The sequence below is a fragment of the Misgurnus anguillicaudatus genome, chromosome 2 (genome assembly GCF_027580225.2).
Source record: "Misgurnus anguillicaudatus chromosome 2, ASM2758022v2, whole genome shotgun sequence".
NCBI classification, from domain to species: Eukaryota; Metazoa; Chordata; class Actinopteri; order Cypriniformes; family Cobitidae; genus Misgurnus; species Misgurnus anguillicaudatus.
The window spans coordinates 41,806,028-41,828,607 of record NC_073338.2 but is presented as its reverse complement, the minus strand read 5'-3'; the positions used below and the strand labels follow the sequence as shown (position 1 = coordinate 41,828,607).

At 40.3% G+C, this 22,580-nt stretch overlaps 1 protein-coding gene and 1 pseudogene across 2 annotated transcripts in view; both read right to left on the bottom strand.

The window, feature by feature from the left end:
• basp1 (brain abundant, membrane attached signal protein 1) overlaps positions 1–11,418 on the bottom strand; it is a 47,382-nt gene extending 35,964 nt beyond the window's left edge. The window contains exon 1 of one of the 2 annotated variants that reach the window (XM_055203273.2): positions 11,263–11,418. The gene's annotated coding sequence lies outside the window, so the exon portion shown is untranslated. The remainder of the gene's footprint in view (positions 1–11,262) is intronic. The other variant, XM_055203274.2, reaches the window with a different exon arrangement.
• Positions 11,419–12,283: 865 nt separating this feature from the next.
• On the bottom strand, positions 12,284–17,571 carry LOC129442935 (E3 ubiquitin/ISG15 ligase TRIM25-like; annotated as a pseudogene).
• Positions 17,572–22,580: the final 5,009 nt, after the last annotated feature.

Sequence of the window (22,580 nt, the reverse complement as noted above, 5' to 3'; positions counted from 1 at the left end):
CAAAAACCATTTGGTATCGTTTGACTCGGCATGCCTCACGAAATCTAACAAGACCGGTCTCATAATTTTACATTCAAGTTTGCAGTAGTTATAAGCAAAAATAGACATTTTTTATATCTCGTGACCAGTAGGGGGCAGTGTGACGAAATGGTGCATGCACCCTCAGGTCATCACTGTTATGACATATACCAAGTCTCATATTAATACACAAAAGTTTTGCGAAGATACAGGCTCAAACACATTTTGGCGTGCTCGCCCTCGCATTCTTTGATGCGTTATACGACAACGGATAGGTCTACGGAAAAGCTTTTGATAACTTTTTGTCTAGAGTGTCCCTAGATGATGCATACCAAAAATCAAGCCAATCACACGAGTGCTCTAGGAGGAGTTCGAAAAAGTAAATGTTCAATATAATTCAAAATGGCCGACAGGAAGTAGGTTTGACTCAGACATATTTGGTACAGTCGGACTCAGCATGAGCCAAGGAATCAATAGAGTGAAGTCTTATGTCATAGTGGCAATTTAATCAAATGATATAAAGATTTTAAACAATTTCTTTACATATCCTGACCACTAGGTGGCGCTGTCCTAAAGATTTATAGGTGCGCTCAGAACATGTCACTGATGAACCATGCCAAATTTCGTAGCGATACGCCATTCTGTTTGTGAAATACTGAACTTAATGAGAAAATTCAAAATGGCCGACACCCAAAATGGCCGACCGAAAACGGTTTGGTATCGTTTGACTCGTCATGCCTCAAGGAATCTAACAAGACCTCCTTCATGATTTTAGACTCAAGTTTGAAGTAGTTATAAGCGAAAATAGGCATTTTTCGAATCTCGTGACCACTAGGTGGCGCTGTGACGAAACGTTGCAGGCACCCTCAGGTCATGACTGTTATGACATATACCAAGTTTCGTGTCGATACACAAAAGTTTTGCGAAGATACGGCCTCACGTCCGTTTTGGCGTGCTCGCCGCCATATATGTTGTCAATTTATACGAGAACGCATTGGTCTATCAAAAAGCTTTTGATAACTTTTTGTCTGGGGTGTCTCTAGATGCTATATATCAAAGGACATGCAAATCGGACGGACGCTCTAGGAGGAGTTCGAAAAAGTAGGTTTTACGGAAAATTCAAAATGGCGGAAACATTTGCATGACACAAATGACATCAACGTATGCAATTGAATCATCATGAGCCAAGGATTCAGAAGAAACAGGAATTTAGTTTCTAGGACTCACGGGTCAGAAGTTATGAGCATGAACATAAGTGGATTTTTGGACTGTTGGTGGCGCTAGAGGGTTTGAGTAAGACACACCAATGTTGCTATAGTAACTTCTGAGACTGTCCTCTACATGTGTGCCAAATTTCATAACTTTCCTACGTACGGTTCTATGGGCTGCCATTGACTTCAATGGCGGAAGAACAAGATGCAGAATAATAATAAGAAAACTAACAATAACAATAGGGTTCTACGCCCCTTCGGGGCTTGACCCCTAAATATAGCTGCAAGCAGCGATACCGGGGTCAAGCCAAACATGGCAAAAAATGATTCATACGTGATGACTGTCATGATTTAAGATCTAAGTTTGCATTAGTTTTATGAAAAAAATAGCAATTTTTTTTGTATCTTGAGACCACTAGGTGGCGCTTTGCCGAAACAATAGATGGTGCCTCAGGTCATGACTGTAATGACACATACCAAATTTAGTGTAAATACAATAAAGCAATACAGAGATATAGCCTTTAATGACTTGACCACTAGGGGGCACTGACCAAACAATAAATTGTGACTCAGGTCTTGATTGTGATGACACCCACCAAATTTGGTGTAAATACGATAAAGAGATGCAGAGATATAGCTTCAAATCTCTTGACCACTAGGGGGCGCCGAAAAGTTTACAAGTCCTCCCAGAACATGTTGCTGATGAACCATACCAAGTTTCATAACAATACGCAATTGCGGTTCTGAAATACTTGAACTTAAAGAAAAAATTCAAAATGGGCGACACCCAAAATGGCCGACCAAAAACCTTTTGGTATCGTTTGACTCGGCATGCCTCAAGGAATCTAACAAGACCACCTTCATGATTTTAGACTCAAGTTTGAAGTAGTTATAAGCGAAAATAGGCATTTTTTGAATCTCGTTACCACTAGGCGGCGCTGTGACGAAACGTTGCAGGCACCCTCAGGTCATGACTGTTATGACATATACCAAGTTTCGTGTCGATACAATAAAGTTTTGCGAATATACGGCCTCACGTCCGTTTTGGCGTGCTCGCCGCCATATATGTTGTCAATTTATTCGAGAACGGATAGGTCTACCGAAAAGCTTTTGATAACTTTTTGTCTTGGGTGTCTCTAGATGCTACATACCAAAGGACATGCAAATCGGACAAACGGTCTAGGAGGAGTTCGAAAAAGTAGGTTTTACAAAAAATTCAAAATGGCGGAAAGATGTGCATGACACAAATGACATCAATGTGTGCAATTGAATCATCATGAGCCAAGGATTCAGAGGAAACAAGAATTTAGTTTCTAGGACTCACGGGTCAGAAGTTGTGAGCATGAACATAAGTGGATTTTTGGACTGTTGGTGGCGCTAGAGGGTTTGAGTCAGACACGCCAATGTTGCTATAGTAACTTCTGAGACTGTCCTCTACATGTGTGCCAAATTTCATAACTTTCCTATGTACGGTTCTATGGGCTGCCATTGACTTTCGGCGGAAGAACGAGGAAGATAAATAATAATAATAATAAATATAGCTGCAAGCAGCGATACCGGGGTCAAGCCAAACATGGCAAAAAATGATTCATACGTGATGACTGTCATGATTTAAGATCTAAGTTTGCATTAGTTTTATGAAAAAAAGCAATTTTTTCGTATGTTGAGACCACTAGGTGGCACTGTGCCGAAAGAATAGATGGTGCCTCAGGTCATGACTGTGATGACACATACCAAATTTAGTGTAAATACAATAAAGCAATACGGAGATATAGCTTTAAATGACTTGACCACTAGGGGGCACTGACCAAAAATAAATTGTGACTCAGGTCTTGATTGTGATGACACCCACCAAATTTGGTGTAAATACAATAAAGAGATGCAGAGATATAGCCTTAAATGACTTGACCACTAGGGGGCACTGACCAAAAAATAAATTGTGACTCAGGTCTTGATTGTGATGACACCCACCAAATTTGGTGTAAATACGATAAAGAGATGCAGAGATATAGCTTCAAATCTCTTGACCACTAGGGGGCATCGGAAAGTTTACAAGTCCTCCCAGAACATGTTGCTGATGAACCATACCAAGTTTCATAACAATACGCAATTGCGTTTCTGAAATACTTGAACTTAAAGAAAAATTCAAAATGGCCGACACACAAAATGGCCGACCAAAAACCATTTGGTATCGTTTGACTCGGCATGCCTCACGAACTCTAACAAGACCAGTCTCATAATTTTACAGTCAAGTTTGCAGTAGTTATAAGCAAAAATAGACATTTTTTATATGTCGTGACCAGTAGGGGGCAGTGTGACGAAATGGTGCATGCACCCTCAGGTCATCACTGTTATGACATATACCAAGTCTCATATTAATACGCAAAAGTTTTGCAAAGATACAGGCTCAAACACATTTTGGCGTGCTCGCCCTCGCATTCTTTGATGCGTGATACGACAACGGATAGGTCTACCGAAAAGCTTTTGATAACTTTTTGTCTAGAGTGTCTCTAGATGATGCCTAATAAAATTCAAGCCAATCAAAAAAGCGCTGTAGGAGGAGTTCGAAAAAGTAGGTCTTCAATATAATTCAAAATGGCCGACAGGAAGTAGGTTTGACTCAGACATATTTGGTACAGTCGGACTCAGCATGAGCCAAGGAATCAGTAGAGTGAAGTCTTATGTCATAGTGGCAATTTAATCAAATGAAAGAAAGATTTTAAACAATTTATTTACATATCCTGACCACTAGGTGGCGCCGTCCTAAAGATTTATAGGTGCGCTCAGAACATGTCACTGATGAACCATGCCAAATTTTGTAGCGATACGCCATTCTGTTTGTGAAATACTGAACTTAATGAGAAAATTCAAAATGGCCGACACCCAAAATGGCCGACTAAAAACCGTTTGGTATCGTTTGACTCGGCATGCCTCAAGGAATCTAACAAGACCACCTTCATGATTTTAGACTCAAGTTTGAAGTAGTTATAAGCGAAAATAGGCATTTTTCGAATCTCGTGACCACTAGGTGGCGCTGTGACGAAACGTTGCAGGCACCCTCAGGTCATGACTGTAATGACATATACCAAGTTTCGTGTCGATACAATAAAGTTTTGCGAAGATACGGCCACACGTCCGTTTTGGCGTGCTCGCCGCCATATATGTTGTCAATTTATATGAGAACGCATTGGTCTATCAAAAAGCTTTTGATAACTTTTTGTCTGGGGTGTCTCTAGATGCTACATACCAAAGGACATGCAAATCGGACAGACGGTCTAGGAGGAGTTCGAAAAAGTAGGTTTTACGGAAAATTCAAAATGGCGGAAAGATGTGCATGACACAAATGACATCAACATGTGCATCTGAATCATCATGAGCCAAGGATTCAGAGGAAACAAGAATTTTGTTTCTAGGACTCACGGGTCACAAGTTGTGGGCATGAACATAAGTGGATTTTTGGACTGTTGGTGGCGCTAGAGGGTTTGAGTCAGACACACCAATGTTGCTATAGTAACTTCTGTGACTGTCCTCTACATGTGTGCCAAATTTCATAACTTTCCTACGTACGGTTCTATGGGCTGCCATTGACTTTAATGGCGGAAGAACAAGAAGAAGAATAATATATAATAATAATAATAATAAGAAAACTAACAATAACAATAGGGTTCTACGCCCCTTCGGGGCTTGACCCCTAATAAGAAAACTAACAATAACAATAGGGTTCTACGCCCCTTCGGGGCTTGACCCCTAATAATAATAATAATAATAATAATAATAAGAAAACTAACAATAACAATAGGGTTCTACGCCCCTTCGGGGCTTGACCCCTAATAAGAAAACTAACAATAACAATAGGGTTCTACGCCCCTTCGGGGCTTGACCCCTAAAAACTAACAATAACAATAGGGTTCTACGCCCCTTCGGGGCTTGACCCCTAATGACAGAAACGACAGGGCTCCAGGCTGCCACCAAATGGTAGCATTTTTCCACCAAAATTTGAGAGTGTGCCACTGAATTTTACAATCAGTCAAACATGTGCGATCAGTAAATTTGACCTTTTTTTTGTGATGTGACACTGAATTTGAAACAGCACATTGTACTTTCTGCATCTTGATTTACAGTGTGTGCCCCAAAATTTTCTCGTTACGCCCCTAAAGTTTTCAGTTGGGGGCCACTGTGCTCCTAGTGAAAAAAGTTAGTCTGGAGCCCTAAACGAGCTTCGGAAATAAGGTAATTGAGGTGTAAATAAATTGTTTAGTTGGTCTCAAGTCCCATTGAATAACATGGGGGGCAGGGTTTATGACCTATACTTGGACCAGCCACTGGGGGGCGATCGAGACGTTTTGGCTTCACATTTCAGGGCTTGTGCGCCACGCTTGCCCTAAACGGACATACTGTTCTACAGGGCGCATTTTCAGTCTCAGACGGCAACATGTTTGTCCTGTGGCAACTACAGTAGCTTCTCAATGCGTTTCGAAAATGAGGTTGGTTTCAATTCGCACCACTAGATGCTGCTAAAAACCCAGGGGCAACCTTCCGATCTCTCTGATGAAGCGACGGCAGCCTACTTAAAGCTTCAAAAACAATCTTCAGAAACCTTTTTTTTACAGTCTATGCTAAAAAAACCCACATTACACCTTAATCCTCTGGGATCACCCAGTCCCTAAAAATGGATTGAATCCCTCCTTCACTCGTGTCAATAGCAAACAGACAGTCCAGGATAAGCTGTGCAGCTAATTTTAATAGAAATGGAGCTTTGCATTGTGAAAAATAATAATAATAATAATGATACTTGACTTAGTAAGTGCTACTAAATGGGAAATATTTTCATTCTTAACAAGTAGAGATGATTGACATATTAGTCATTAACCCTTTTGGACATAGAAGCAATGTTGTTTGTGCACTTTTTTGTATTTGCATGGTGAAATTCTCTGTGTTTTATTCTTATTCTTTGTTTAACCGTGTAAACAATACCGAGTCTCTTTCACATGCACAGACCAGACATTTGATCACCCCAACAATGAAATGACATAATTTTGTCTGTCATGTTTATCCTTTCTAATGTTCTTGAACAGTGTGCATCTCTCTCTGAGGGTCTATAACAGACAGGTTGGGTCGGTGGGGTTCTGGCCTTTGATTGGCTGTTGCCGTAGGAACCATAGGAAAGCTGCCATTTTGGCTCATTCTTTCAGTTTCTTCAGGTCATTGCCATGGAAACCCAGAGAGAGATTCCATGATGACACACGGAATATCATAATCAAAGAATCCGAGCTGCTGATTTCCCAACGGGAACCGTTCATAATTAACACACAATTATGCATGTAATAATTAGACACATGTAGCTACCTTGACAGACTTGCGTATTGTAGGATTATAAGTGTTGATTCTCAACTAGGAGCACATGATGGGAAAGAATCTCACCATGCAAATGATCAGGTTTTGCCAGTAGCATCACATAATAAAAGACTGCTTCACTAATCATAGTTAACTTTGGTGTGACGGTAGGCTTTTTTGAACACACAGGACCAAAAATAACATTGATTTTGAATGCATCTCTAATTCGGGACTGTTTCAGATGTGCCTGAGCTATCTGTCTCTTTGAATTATCTTCTTCAAACACACATGCATAGCTCTGCATGGCTGAGCTTATTCTCTTTTAGTGGCACCCTGCCTCCTTCCTGACTCTCCTTTTTGACAAATTCTGAATCATGATCAAAATATTCAGATCAAAAGACCAAACTCAGCAATATGTATTTTAGCATTTCTAATGAGTTTATCAAGTGAACAAAGAAACATTATTCATTATCAACTCGATGTCTTAAACTACTCAAATCTCCTTTGTCCATTACAACAGTCATTAGAGATTTTTTTCTCTATCGGCTTCATCTTGCAGTGAACAGTGGTAATAATGGTAACACAAGTCCTGCTTTTATGTGCTATTATAAGACTAAACTCCAGATGGGATTGAAATTCTGTTTACTTGATTCACCTGACTGATCTTCTTGATTCTGCATGGCTTATAAGAGAAACGGTCTATAAAATACATTTAGAAGCAGTTTTTCAAGGTTTATGTTAATCCAGGAAGAAAAATCCATATTATTCCCTGTGTAGTGTAGGATAATATCATTAAATTTCTATCCTTTTAAGCACACATGCTAAACTATTCGCTTTAAATGCTTATATCTTCTGTATGCAAATGTTGATTCATACCAAAATGCTTTTTTGCATAGTTTGACACATGAAAATGTGTTACGAATGTAACTGTGAAGGGAACGAGACGCTGTGTCTCCCTTGTCATACTTCCTGCATCCCTGTAACGCCGTTTTTGGCAATATTTCAGATAGCGATACACTTCCTGTCTCCCACGTCACCCTGTCTTTGTCGTTAAGACTCACCATTGGTTGAATTTGATATACACAATCAGGCGCACTTCCCCTGAAAGCGTCCCCAAAGTGTCACCATAGTGACGCAGCGCGAGTTCCCTCGAAAGGAACTGTAACAATGTATCTTTATAGATAACACGATGTAACCTAGCTCTCACTTGAAATGAATTTAGTCCTTGAATTTGAGGGTTTTTGACCTGGAAAGTCCTTGAAAGGCCCTTGAATTTAAAGTTAACTAAGGTGTGGGAACCCTGTTATTAGGACAATAACGCATTGTGTTTTCCGTTTCATGTGTTAAGTACTGTATTGATCAATCTACAGGTTATTTAGTGACCTAACACATCCTGAAGTTTCACTTCTCTGAGTTTTTCAATATATAAGTAAATAGTGTTTAAATGTGATAAGTAAATTACTGTCGGGACGAAAGTAACACTTGTTAACTTATACTGTTGTATATGTTGAAAATGTATATTATTCTAATTTGATTTGATTTAATTTTATAGTTATTTAATTTTATAGTTATAGTTTATATATTGTTGACCACAGCAAAAATATATCGCTGTCTATAACATTATCTTTTAAAATTAAGTTTTTCTGAAAAATGGTACTTTGCCCCTGCTCTCCACCATGTTTAATCTATTTTTGAAAAAGCCTTTTTTATATAAATGTACACAACCGAACACAGAGAACTGGAGACATCAGATTATCTAAAGTCTCACAGTTTGTTGTTAAACTAAATGCTGGGATACACTGCAGGATTTTTGCCATTCTATGAGATTTTTATCTTATCACACTGTGTGACATGAAGCGTTAAAACTTGGGTACAAGCATGTAGACTGTACAAAGATTACACCTATTATATCGTAGGCTGTGACGCTGCGACAAACATTAGCGCAACATCATCAACTGGTACTGGTAAACAAATACCAGTATGCAGGCCTTAGCAGCAAACACGTTTTAAATCATCCTAAATTTCTGACACTGTCAGAAAACTATTGTAGCCTATCTTTGGTCACAAGACCGGGAAAACGTCTTTGAACCTCTCTCACTGTAAGACATAGGACCAACGATTAAGAGCAACGATCACAGATATCGCAATGATTTTTCTTTCCTTGCCCACACTTCTGCCCCAAACCCATTCATAACCAGTAATGTTTGGTATAATGTTTTGTGTTTTGGGTGGGTAGGTTTAGGTATGGGGTGCTCATGCATGCGTTTCCGTCTGGCTCCGCAGCATTACACAAATTCACAAATAAATATGTAAAAATGTATATTTGTCCATTTCTTTCTGACATGCACACACAAAGTGAATATAACTATAATAGCATATACAGTACTGTGCAAAAGTCTTAGGCCACCATGATACCATTAAATTTGTTGTTTTTGCAATTGTATAGTGATCATATATAATTATTTCTCTCAGTCTGTTTATTAGAATACAACCAGAAAATACAGGAAATGTGTATGTAGTATTAAAAGCAGTATAAAAGTATAAGTGTCAAATATTTAGGGTGAACTCCCCTTCCACTTGAGCAAAAGCAGGCAGCTGCAGGAACCCTAATCCTAAATGAAATTAAATCCTATAATCAGATGACTTCAGGACTTCAGTCTCCTCAAAATGCTCAAGATGTGTTTCGTGCCAAGAGAGGTCACACTAAATACTGACTAATGCCTGAAGAAGACATGTAGTTCTGAAAATTGTTTTGTTTTTAATTTTGTGTACATTTTTTTCTGTATTTTCTGTTTGTATCTTAAAAAAGAGTGAAAAATAAATATGGATGGACATTAAAACATTGCTAAAACAACAAAGCTGGTGATGGTGGCCTAAGACTTTTGCACAGTACTGTATATAAATCTCTTTATTATAACCATTTATCCATTATATTATATCATTATATTATTTAATAGACCTATGATTGAATTAACATGACTGGGGAAAGATCAGGTAGAAAAACTTACGGAAAAAAACACATATTTCCACATCTTCAACCTTTCTAATCTGCCAAATAGAACTGGGAATTAAACTTTATGGTTTTATGTTTTATTCGATATGTTTCCTTAAGTTTTATGCGATAGTACCTTTAAGCACCTTACAGATATCATCACAGACTTCTGTTTGCATTTGATGTGCTTTGTACAAAAATATCGACTATAAACTTAATATGATTACTGCGCATTCCACTGTGCCCATAGATAAGCAGTCCTTACGAAACTGTCGCCTGAATGGAAAATTTCAGGTGATATCGCGCTCAGTTTTCAGATGGTTCGATGTTTTCTGTTTGATGCGCGTGACTCATTCAAGCTTATTGGGTCGACTAAACCTGAGATGCGCGCTCATTTTCTAAAACGAACATAATGTCAGCGCTTATCCGAATATAGATCTGATTATATTAGGCTGATTTCATCATAGGGATTGTGTGAAAGTGGTGATGCTTTTGCGCCCCCTCAGGTATTTACAATGGGTGTGAACGTGCGCGCGTATTTCCTCACTGTCTTCTGGAAGAGCAGGAGGCGAGCGCACGGTCATTCGGTTCATCTGCGGCATCGTCGTAAAATAGATTCATTCGCCATCACAAATATTTCGCATAAAAATAGAAAATTATTTAGGAATGCACACAAATCATAAATCTGTACATTATAGTAGTGTACATTAGAAACCAGTGTGTGTGATACAGGGGGAAAAAAGCATCTGTTGTCCATCCACACCCTACGCGCAATGCGCATGTGCTCCGCGGAGACAAAGGATCAGACAATTACGGCTGTTCCTCGAAATAACAAACTAAAAAATAAGTAGGAACGAGAAATTTCAACACCGATAGAGACAGAAAAAAAACGGCATACACTTATTCCAGTTCACTTAACATTTGCTGAGTGATTTGATAGGTTGAGGAAATTGTAGTATTTATCATGTTGGCATTATAAAAAGCGTGTAACAAAACTTACGTCCAATTAAAAGTATTTGTCGTGTGTGTAGTATTTATAAGCCTCTGTTCTGTAGTATCTGAGAGTGTGTGCGCTCGTGTGTGGGTGGATGAGTGCGCGCGCACGCGTGTGCACCAGTTAGACATAGCGTTGCAAAATGTGCTCCAGCTCTACTCTCTAACAAAAGAGGATGGAGAGTAATCCACCCCTCTGTCCACAGATATGCATGGTTTTACTTTTTATTTATAGCATTAAACCAATATCCAATATCAAACAATGAATTGAGATGTAAAATCATTAACTTATCAATTTGCGCAATGGACAGCAAATCCTGTCTTCGGTTTTCCTAATGAGTCCATTGGGCTATTTGTTGCACATTTTTATACTAAGATAATAATACAGTGTTGAAAAAAACGACTGATGCGCGCTCAGAGACAGCGCTTGTCTGTGCAGCACACGCCCCTCTCCAGTCTCAAATGAGCCGCGTGAATTCCGTGGCTGTTTTTTGCTCAACTCCAGCAATAAATAAGTGTAAAATAGCTTTTATTTACACTCGCACAGGTGCTAAGTTCTTTACTTGGTATGGATATCAATCCGGCTTATTGCCGTGGGCTCTGCATGGCTCTCCAAATGAAGGCAGGTTTTCCAAGCTGATTTTATTTATCCAACTTAAATAAATTATCGAGAAAAAAAAATAATTAGACCTACTGAAAATGGTAAAGACTTACCGTCGGCGGCGGACTTATCTGTTGCTCCTTACTCAACCGTTTGCTGGTTTTTCCCCGATAATTTTTCCCGTGCGCGTGGATTCGACAGGGTTTATCAGGGCTGCTCGGTGTGTGTCTCGCGCTGCATTTCTCGCGCGCACACTCGTGTTCGGTTTGGGGGGCGGGGGCGCGCAACGCGCTTCGAGACTTGAGGATGAGACGCGCCACACTGTGATTGAATTAAACACAAACGATAATTTTTTTTATTTAAGAAAATGGAAAACGTTCTAAACACAGGAGGCTTTATTTCTTTAACCCCTCCATATTCGTTTTGACAGTTTAATAAGATATTTAAAGCAATATAAAACTTATTTGTATGATACGTATAATTGTATGAATGTATAATAATTTCTACCTCAGCTTATATTTTTTGTAAATATGCGCGCTTAGACTCGTGCCAATGGGAGAGTAAAAGGCACACTGAATCCAACTTTAGTCTTTGGGCGCCCCCTAGCAATAGCAGTCAATACTGCACTAAAAGTGAAAGTGGCCAATGTATATTCTGGTCTGAAATACAATTTGTTATGCCAGTAAGAGATGTAAAACTTGTGGTAAGATTATAGTTAAGTTAAAATAAAATATGGTTACTGTGTCAAAAGATGTTAGCAAATATTATCGCATTTATTTCTATGTAAATATTTTAAAACAAAATTAAACATTTGTTCTTACATAGATAAAAAGGAATAATGTGGAGACAGCAAATAACTTTCTAAAGTAACTTTGACATACAAACATCAGAAAGAGTTAATGGTTTTAATGTGGAGACTACATAAAAATCATATTTAATACACAAAAGACATAGGCGAAAAATAAATTAATCAAAAAGTTTCACTTTTAAACTCATACTCATGAAAGATCTACTACAGTTTGTGATAAATTATTAAATATGAAATAAGGATAAATTGTATGTATGTTCAAACCTTTGGATAAAATACTTACATAAATAAATTAGCTAATGATATCATAGTCTCGTTTATTTTGTTCAAGCACACAATTTCACTTTTTAACTTGATCTATAAATGTAAAACCCAGGATAGAGAGGTTGTGTAAATGTGGTCTGGACTTTGTGGATGAGGGTCATTGTGTCAGAGACGCTGTAGAAGGACAGAGATCCTGCACTGTGATCCACATACACTCCTATTTTAGAAGATTTGGACTCTACAGGGAGATCAGTTCGATTGTTATTGTGATAGAATGCAAAACCAGAGTCAGGAAAGTACAAACACCAGGACTGATCATTAAACCCAAACCAACACTTATTACCCTCTCCCTTCCTGTTAATGCTCTTATATGACACTGATAAACCAACCCAACCACTCCACTCAACCTCCCAGTAACAGCGTCCACTCACACTCTCACTACACAACACCTGAGGTTCATCAAATCTATCTGGATGATCAGGATACGGCTGGACTGTGCCAGGGTTAGTAATCACTCTGTTTCCCTCAGACAGACAGAGATTTGTAGACATTGTGTTTGAATCCGGTGTCACCTGGTGGGAATCTGAGTAAAATAAAACAAATAATAATTTTGATATGTGAACTTTAAATTGGTTGATGATATGAAATACAAAATTCTCTCTCTATTAACTCTACACTCTAAAAATGGTGCTAAGTAGCACTAAAATATGTTCACTGGTTCGTAATCGTAGGGGAACCATTTTTAGTGCTAAACATCACCTACCTGTATTTAGAACTTGTGTAGCACCAGTAGAAAACCGTATTGTGCTATGTTGAACCATATAAGTGGTGCTTTAGTCATGCTTTAGCACCACTTTTTGGTTCTACAGAGGTGCTATAGGTGCTATATAGCACTTCAAATGGTTTCCTATGAGTATGAACTTTTAGTACTATTTAGCACCTTTTATAGCGCGTATATGAACAAAAGTATTAGGACTAGGACTGTGAAAATAACGCATTAATTCGATTAATTAATCTGAGAAAAAATAACGCGTTAAAAAAAATAACGCAGATTAATCCATTCCGTATTGACCTTTGAACCTGGATACATTCTAGCCACCATTTGACTGTAAAATAAAGGAGGTAGACGAGAATGCGCTGGCGGTGACTGGATCATTGACTGGAACATTTACTTATAAAAAAACGGCCTGATGGAAGTGATGATAAAAATAAAGTATGCGATCCTGCAGCACAGAATTTGCATATCATAGAGTTCGTCCACTCTAAAGTACCACATCATACAAAGCACATGGAGTAAAGTTCTCCGTCATTACACGGAATTGCAAAATTATTAAATTCACTTTTCATAAAGACGACGTGTATTCAGCTTTTTAAGTGGGATGTGATGAAAGCCTGGAGTGGGCAAAATCACGTTCCTCTCTCCACTGTAAGTGTTCGGTATTCACTAGGCACCGGATCCACTTCGGGTTTTCTGGCTGTAGCGCGTAATTTGAGGTAAAACTTTATTTCAGCTACCATGGAAATACTTATAATGCAGGAAGGCTCCGATGTTTTGGAGATCGATAAAGGTGTAAAAGAGATTGACTTGGCTTAGCGGAATGATGAAGATTGGGATCAGAAAACCAAACAGGCAATTAACGTGTGTCTTTGCACAGTATAGGTGTCCTGTATTTTGTGGGTAAATGATTTCTCTCGTACGTGATTACTCGCGTCGCGTTTTTGACTGCTACGTTGATCTAACCAGTGGCTGATAAAACGGGTTTGTTAAACTAGTGAGTACACTTCATGTGGCGCCACAAGAACCAAGATGCAGATGACATCCAAATCCCGTGAGAGCAGTTCGAGAAATCATAACAGAAGACTGCTTCCTAAATGCTCTCGCGGTACTTTGATGTCATCCACCTGTCGGGTTCTTTATTTAAGGTTTATGTTCAATTGCACAAAAAAGCCCTGCAATTGATATTGCACTGTTAAACTTTTGGTAAATAATCTTCCTTAAGCACTTTATTTCCTTAGCATATTACTTTAGGTCATTTTTGTTGATTGTTATGGCCATTATTTGAACAGTGAAAATACTGTTATAATAAAAGAGTTTTTGAGCTTTGATGTCACTAATGCTGATTATTCACTGATTTATTTAAAAATAAATATTTAATACTTTCACAGCAAAAATTATGTAGGCGATTAATTTAGATTAATTAATCACAGAGTATGTAATTAATTAGATTAAAAATTTTAATCGATTCACAGCCCTAATTAGGACACCTGACCAATACATCAGGTACTTGATTTTGGAGCGCTATTGAGGGAATTTGTGCCCAGCACAGCACTTGCTATTTTTAGCCGTAGACCCTGCTTGTGGGTTTCCACTTTGTGTCTAAGTTGCTGTTGTCCCTAAATGCTTCCACTTTGCAGTAATAACAGTTGACCATGGAATATACAGCAGGAATAAAATCATCTAATAAAATCATCTAAGGGGGCATCTCATTACAGTACCATGCTTGAAGTCACTGAGGTCTTCAGAACAACCTATTTACTTTTACAGATGTTTTAAAGGTGCATTTTATACCTTTATACCTGTGGCAATGGGTCTGCTGAAACACCTGAATTTAGTATTTCAAAACAATATTGTGTCCCAATACTTTGTCCATATAGTGCATATGCTAACAATAACTTACATTGGAGGAACTCTGCCCTGGTCATGGGTTCAGGCACAGGTCATGCTTCTCACTATGGAAAATAAACATTTTATTAGAAATTGTAATCTTAAATATTTCAGATATACACAAGTTTAAAAAATTAATTAAAGTTGTCCTAAGACAAAAACTGGTATTGTTAAAATTTTTAAAGTCCCACTGTTGGGAAAATCAGGTTTTTATTGTTGTTCATATCATGCTTTAAGACAATCCATGTGCAAATTCATCATTCACACAAACTGGTGACTATTTCCTCCATAAAATTGGAGACAGTCTCATTCCTGCAGTTTAAAACCACCTGTGTTTCCAACCTCACAAAAATGTAACCAACCACATCAACACAGTTAAACGCGTGGATCAGTAGTTCGAGTTATAGATATTATGTATGGATGCCTCGTAGACTCTGTGCTGAAACAATTGCAGGAAAGCTGCTGCTTCAGCTCTGCTCCTGTGCTGCACGTGCAAAGTGAGTGCTGTAACCTGTTAACATCAGCGCTAAAAGATTAGTGCTGCAAATGCGCAGTTCTTCGAACTTAGCAGTTATGTGTCTGAAACTTCCATATGTAGCATATATTTACCTATATATCTATTGTCCGAGGTGGTGCAAAAGACTGGGAGCAGGGACTATTTCGCATATTCATACTGTAGAGCTGTTTTAAAGCATGAGGAAATGACTGTGACAGATAAAACTTTTTATATGCTATATTATGATGCTCAAAGATAAGTTTAACTGATGAAATTATCAACTATGGTTTTGATCCACTACAAATGTTGAGTAGTATATTTTTATGTGCATTGTATTCCAACATAATACTAATCATGGAGACCAAATAAATTATATTGTACCTCTATCAGATATATTTTCTGTCTCTTTTCTGCAGAAATCATCCAGTTTCTTTATTAGATGAGACAAAGATTTTCCCACATCATCAAATAACTGGAGAGAACTGACAATTATGCTGAGCAAGCTTGTAAATCCAGGAGGAACAAAGAGAGACTGGAAACTCTACATAGACACAAAGGCAAACAACAGAAACAGAAACTTACAATACAAAACAACTTGATACAACTTACAATCTCTGTAAAACGTGCTCGTCCCTTCCTAAAGATCACTGTCCTGTTTTGGAGCTATGTTACCTGGAGGAAATGGATGTGATCATCTGTGTGTGAAAGCTGCTCCAGCTCAGCGTCTCTCCTCCTCAGATCATCAATCTCCTGCTCCAGTCGCTTCAACAGTCCTTCAGCTCGACTCACTGCAGTCTTTTCCTGATCTCTGATCAGCTGTGTCACCTCAGATCGTCTTCTCTCAATGGATCGGATCAGTTGAGTAAAGATCCTCTCAGTGTCGTCCACTGCTGTCTGTGCAGAGCGCTGTTAGGACACACAGAGAGAGGAGCATTAGAATCAGCAGCATTCATTCAGCTCTTACTGGTACATCACACAGTCTGTTACACACAGTGAACTTCAGTGAAAGTCATCCAGCACTGAACTCCTCACTGACTGATTGGATGAGAGTCCTAACTGAGTCTGAAACAGATCTGAAACAGCAGACAGCAGTTGTTCTTCTGATCAAAACTCACCTTATGAGTCTCCACAGCATCTCTCAGCTCTTGAAGCTTCTTCTGGCTCTCCTGGATTCTCTGCTGGGATTGTTTCTGTGTCTCCTTCAATTCTTTCTGTAGAATATGAATTAATAATTAAAAGCTAGAAACACTGCACATACGATAATTGTATTAATCTAAAATTGTCTATAGTCAACAAGATATAGTCATTATAAGGTTTGTGAGAGTTAGGTTCATGTAAAAAGAGAAACTAAACTCACAGTCACTCATAAGATCCTTCTACTGTAAAAACTGCTTTAAATCTATTTGATGCTATTTCCTGTTAATGTACTGCTTGTGCTTTATTTGCTGGATCATAAAGCAATGTTTATAATGGAGCAGAACTGGTAATATAAGCATAACAATCTGTGTTGTCAGACCTGTTTCTCAGCCATTTCTGCTGCAACTGATACAGTCTCATGGTTATTGTGTTTATCCACCATACACAGATAACATATACAGAGCTGATCAGTTTTACAGTAAATCCCAAGTACTTTCTCATGTTGAGGGCAGATCATCTGCTGAAGTCGTCCAGTGGCATCTATCAGGTTGTGCTTCTTGCCTTTGAATAAATTCTCATGTTGTTCAAGATGATTTTGACAGTAAGAGTTCAGACACACCAGACAGGACTTGACAGCTTTGTGTTTTCTCTCAGTACAGACGTCACACTCCACATCTCCAGGTTCAGCATAACAGTGATCAGGACGAGCAGCTTGTAGTTTAGTCTTCTTCAATTTCTCCACCACTTCAGCCAGCATGGTGTTTTTATTTAAAACAGGTCTTGATGTGAAGGTCTGTCTGCACTGAGGGCAGCTGTAGTCTCTCTTCTGATCCCAGTAGTCTGTAATACAGCTCATACAGTAACTGTGTCCACAAGGAATGGCCACTGGATCCTTCAGTAGATCCAGACAGATTGAACAGATGAACTGATCCTGAGATACTGAAATAGAGGCTTCTGCCATTTTACCGTATAAAGACAAAGAAAGAGAAATACATACAGTGCTCCGATCGACAGCCGGTTACTTTCGTTTTTTCCTGAACTCAAGAATTTCCTTATTTCGCAACTTGCTGCCAGTTAAACACTTCTTACAAAAGTCCACTAGATGGCAGTTTTATAGTCAACACAACAGTTTGAGAGAATACAAATCTGGTTCAATAAAAAAAAAATGTTGTTACCGTAAATGTATATTCTTCCACATCTTAATCATATTTGATTTACGTGACTCTGCCTGTACAAACCCAGCTAAAGTATTTTTTATGATTTACTGTTATAAAACCATACTACATAATGCAAAGAACATTCTGTGAAAATATTTTTTATATATAGGTTGAGCCGGTAAGTCACTGCATTCAGTGGAGCAGGACTGCCAGAGGCAGATGTCCCTGGTGGATAACCAAATCTTCTGTCCTGGTTGATACTGGGGAGGATCAGAACAACCATGGTTAGCTTGGTCTTCATGCCTCCACACAGCCTGTTGGAGGTGCACGTAGGCTGAGTCCCAAACCCTCTCGCTCTGATGGAACCAGTAATCGACAGCTGGAACTGCTGAAGGCTCACCTGACCAAGAAAAGAGGAGGTTGATAACCCAGAATACATTGAAAAGGAGTGAGTCCGGTAGTGTATTGAAGAAGGGAATTCTGGGCGTATTCAGCCCAAGGGAAATAGCAGCTTCAGCTGTCCTGGTACTGGTTGCAGTATGTACGCATGTAGCATCCGATCTCCTAGATCTTACGTTCAGTCTGGCAGTTGGTTTGAGGCTGGTATCCAGAAGATAAACTGACTGTTACTCCAAGGAGTTTGAAAAAGGATTGACATGCTGTCCTCTGGAATGCCAAAGTTGCGGAACACATTGTTGAAAAGGGCTTCTGCGGTTTCAAAGGCAGTGGGGAGTTTAGGCAGAGGTATGAGTTTACAGCCCTTAGAGAAACGATACACAACCACAAGGATGCAAGTATAGTTATTGGACTTGGATAGATCCGTCATGAAACTGACACCCAGGTGGGACCACGGACGCTGAGGTATAGGAAGTGGTACCAATTTACCCATAGGTAGCTTCCTGGGGGTGTTGGTTATGGCACAGACTGAGCATCCCTGAATGAAGAGACATCCTGTGTGAGAGAGGGCCACCAGTACCAAAGACTAAGGTGCGACAGGGTGCGTCTGCTACCTGGATGTCCAGAGCCCGGAGCGGAGTGAGCGGAGTTCAGTGCAAAATTGTTAGGGTACAGAGAAAAGGCCTTCCAGGGTTTCTGGCAGAGTGGAATGTATGCGATTTTCTTGATAAATCTGTTCATCTAAGTCCCAGACGATTGGGCAGACAAACACGGCTGGCTGGAGGGAGGATGGATTCCGTTAGGTGATCCTCTGATGGAGAGCTATGTAGGCAAGAGAGGGTATCAGCCTTGAGATTCTTACTCTCAGGTCTGTAGATTACCACAAAATCGAAGCGGGTGAAGAAGAGGGCCCAACGTGCCTGGCAAGGATTCAATCTCTTGGCTTCTCTCACGTATTCCAGGTTACAATGATCGGTGATCACTTCAAATGAATTATTTGCTCCCTCCAGCCACTTCTTCAAGAGTGATTTTGATGGAGAGTAATTCTCGATTTCCGATGTCGTAATTCCGCTCCACTGGGGACAAAATAGGCACATGGATGGAGTCGCGAGGGGTTGCCCTGCTGCTGAGAGAGGATGGCTTCAGCACCAGTCAGGTCAGGATTCAGATGGACCAGATCGATGCAGACTGGAAGGCTTCCTTGAGGTTGTGGAAGGCTGTGACGGCTTAAGGAGATAAGGACTTCGGGCGACCCTTCAGAGAAGAGGGAAGTGGTGCACTGATGAGACTATAATTTTGGATGAACCTTCTGTAAAAGTTGGCGAATCCCAGGATGCATTGGAGCTCCTTCACAGTAGAGGGTATGGGCCAGTTGTAAATTGTTTCCACCTTCCTCTGGTCCATCTGTACATGTCCATGCTGATTGATTACATAGCCCAGAAATTGTACTTCTGTGGTATGGAACTCACACTTCTCCAGTTTTAGGTACAACTGATGATCCCATAGTTTTTCCAAGACCAGGGTGACGTGGTGATGATGTTCAGAGAGGGAGGAAAAGTAGATGAGAATGTCGTCAATGTAAATTACCACAAATTTGTTGAAATATTCCTGGACGACTTTGTTTATGTACCCCTGGACACACGCCCCTCTCCAGTCTCAGACGAGCCACATGAATTCTGTGACTGTTTTTTGCTTAACTCCGGAAATAAATTAGTTTAAAACATCTTTTATTTACGCTTGCACAGGTGTTAAGTACTTTACTTGGTATGGATGTCAATCTGGCTTATTGCCGTGTGCTCTGCATGGCTCTCCAAATGAAGACAGGTTTTCCAAGCTGATTTTATTTATCCAACTTGTCATGATTCTGCCATCTTGTCCTTTGTTTAATCTAGTCTTGTGGCAGGATCATGACAGACCCATGTTTTGTGTGGGATCACGTGGTTTTACTAGACCACGTGTTCCTGGTGTCTTGTCACTTTTACCCCACTCCCTTGTCATCCTCTTTATTGTCTAACCCATGTCACCTGTTGTCCTCATTAGTTCTCCTAGCTTGTTCGTTTGTTTCCTTATCTGTGAGTATTCTGTCCAGTCAAGTCTAGTTTATTATATATTTAGTGTTTGGTCAAGTTTATTGTTGTGAAATGAGTTTAGTGTGATCCTGTTTAGTGTTATAGTGTAGTCTTGTGTCTTGTACAGTTTAGTGTTCATTAAGTTATCCAGTTTATGTTGTTTTGCCCCCTCGTGGGTTTTGCTTTCTGTTTTCATTATGCTTTCTGTTTTCATTATATAATAAAAGTCTTTTCGTTAGTACCTGCTGTCTGCATTTGGGTTCTGTGCTACCACCTCACACCACCTCATAACACAACTAAAATAAATGATTGATAAAAAAACAATTAAATCTACTGAAAATGGGAAAGACTTACCGTCGGCGGCTGACTTTTCCGTTGCTCCTTACTCAAGCGTTTGCTATTTCTTTTCCAATATTTTTTCCCGTGTTCGGTTTGGGGGGGGCGAGGCCCGCGACGCGCTTCGAGACTTGAGGACGAGACGCGCCACACCGTGATTGAATTAAACACACACAATGATTTTTTTTATTTAAGAAAATTGAAAACGTTCTAAACACAGGCAGTTTTATTTCTTTAACCCCTCCATATTCTTCACGACAGTTTAATACGATATTTGAAGCAATATAAAACGTCTTTGTATGATACGTATAATTGTATGAATGTTTAATTGTCACGGCCGGGGCGGACCCAAGTTGACTAAAAGGCCACGCCCCTCTCTACTTTCCACCTCGAGGAGGTTCCCAAGACCACTCCAATGACCAGACAGACAAGTATACTACGTTTAAAACACAGCTTTATTTAAATAATTAAAAGTAAGGGAAGGGGAGGGGAAAAAGGGAAAGGACACTTTAAAACAACTTCTTCTCGCCCCCCAGGGCGGCTTGGACCATGAAGCGGGGGCCGGGACTCCTTTCCTACTTGGTCCTTTAATCCGTGGCGCCCTCCGCTTCCTCCTGGAGGCAAAACAGGTAAAACACAATTAATGGCTTGCTTTCCGTGCGGGGTTGCAACTGGCCTAATTTCCCTCCGTATCTCATGCACCCTTAGGTTTTCCCGGCTGGGACTTCTCGTCCTCTTCGGGGCGGTGTACTAGGGAAAGGTAAGTAATTCACACGATCTCCACAGTTCGTTCTTCCTCAGGGCGTTGCTGTAAGCACAGATGGATTAACACATCACACAGGTAAGTTACTCACGAGGCTTGGACTTCTCGTCCACTTCGAGGCGGTGTACTAGGGCAAAGGTAAGTAATTCACTCTCTCTTCACAGTTCGTTTTCTTCCGCAGGGCGTTGCTGTAAGCACAGATAGATTAACACATCACACAGGTAAGTTACTCACGAGGCTTAGACTTCTCGTTCGCTTCAAGGCGGTGTACTAGGGCAAAGGTAAGTAATTCACTCTCTCCTCACAGTTCGTTTTCTTCCGCAGGGCGTTGCTGTAAGCACAGATAGATTAACACATCACACAGGTAAGTTACTCATGAGGCTTGCACTTCTCGTTTACTTCGGACAGTGGGCTTTCGCAACAACGTTCGTGCACAGTATACCTCCACCCGTCTGCTTACGCCTCAGGGGTGTCGTAGGGACTGATGGGTCGAGTGCCACGGAGCCGAACGCTTCCCTAGCTCTCCCTCCTTGCTTGGACGACCGGGGCCGCGAGCTGGGGCGAACTCTCGATGAGGCTCCGCACACACCAGTGGCTTCTGTTGGATAGGTCTAAATACTGCCACGACCCAAAATCCGTACAGTGCACTTAGTTTGCTACTCACTTTGACGTAACGCTGGGCTTCACCACTGTCTGCTTCCGAAAGTGATGCGGTTATTACTGACACACAGGGGGCCGAAAGGTTTAATCTCCTCTTCTCACGGGGCGCGGGCCACAACGTGTTATTATTCCCTCACGAGCCGTCCGAGGCTGGGGCCGTTCTGGTCACTACAAACACAGCACACACAGCAAGCTTTGTGTAGACACCAAATGATAATTGCAACTCACCCACAGCACTCGGCACACTCTCATGTGAATTTATAGACTGGACCACCTGGCCTCGACCGGTCAGTGAGGCTAGTTGGGCGTCGTTCTCGCCACAGGAGAGACGGTTTAGTACACAATTGAAATCAGCACAACCCCTGTATGTTACTTTGCTACCTGTTTGGCTCACCCACGCTTCTTGTATCCGCAGGGCCAGACGACCTACAGCGAACGGTTCCCCGAACGAGTTTTTCCTGTTCGTGCTTCCGGTTGTTCCACGGCTCACCCACGCTGTCATCCACAGTGGGGCCAGGTACCTTTAACACACTCAGAATACACAACAGCACCCCTTTGTCAATACTTCATTCACATACAACAGCGGTTACTCACTCGTTGTTTGTTCTCATGCCCCTGTGTTTAACTGCACTCGTTGACTCTGAATTAGCACACTCACAAATAAGTCCGTCCACGAATCT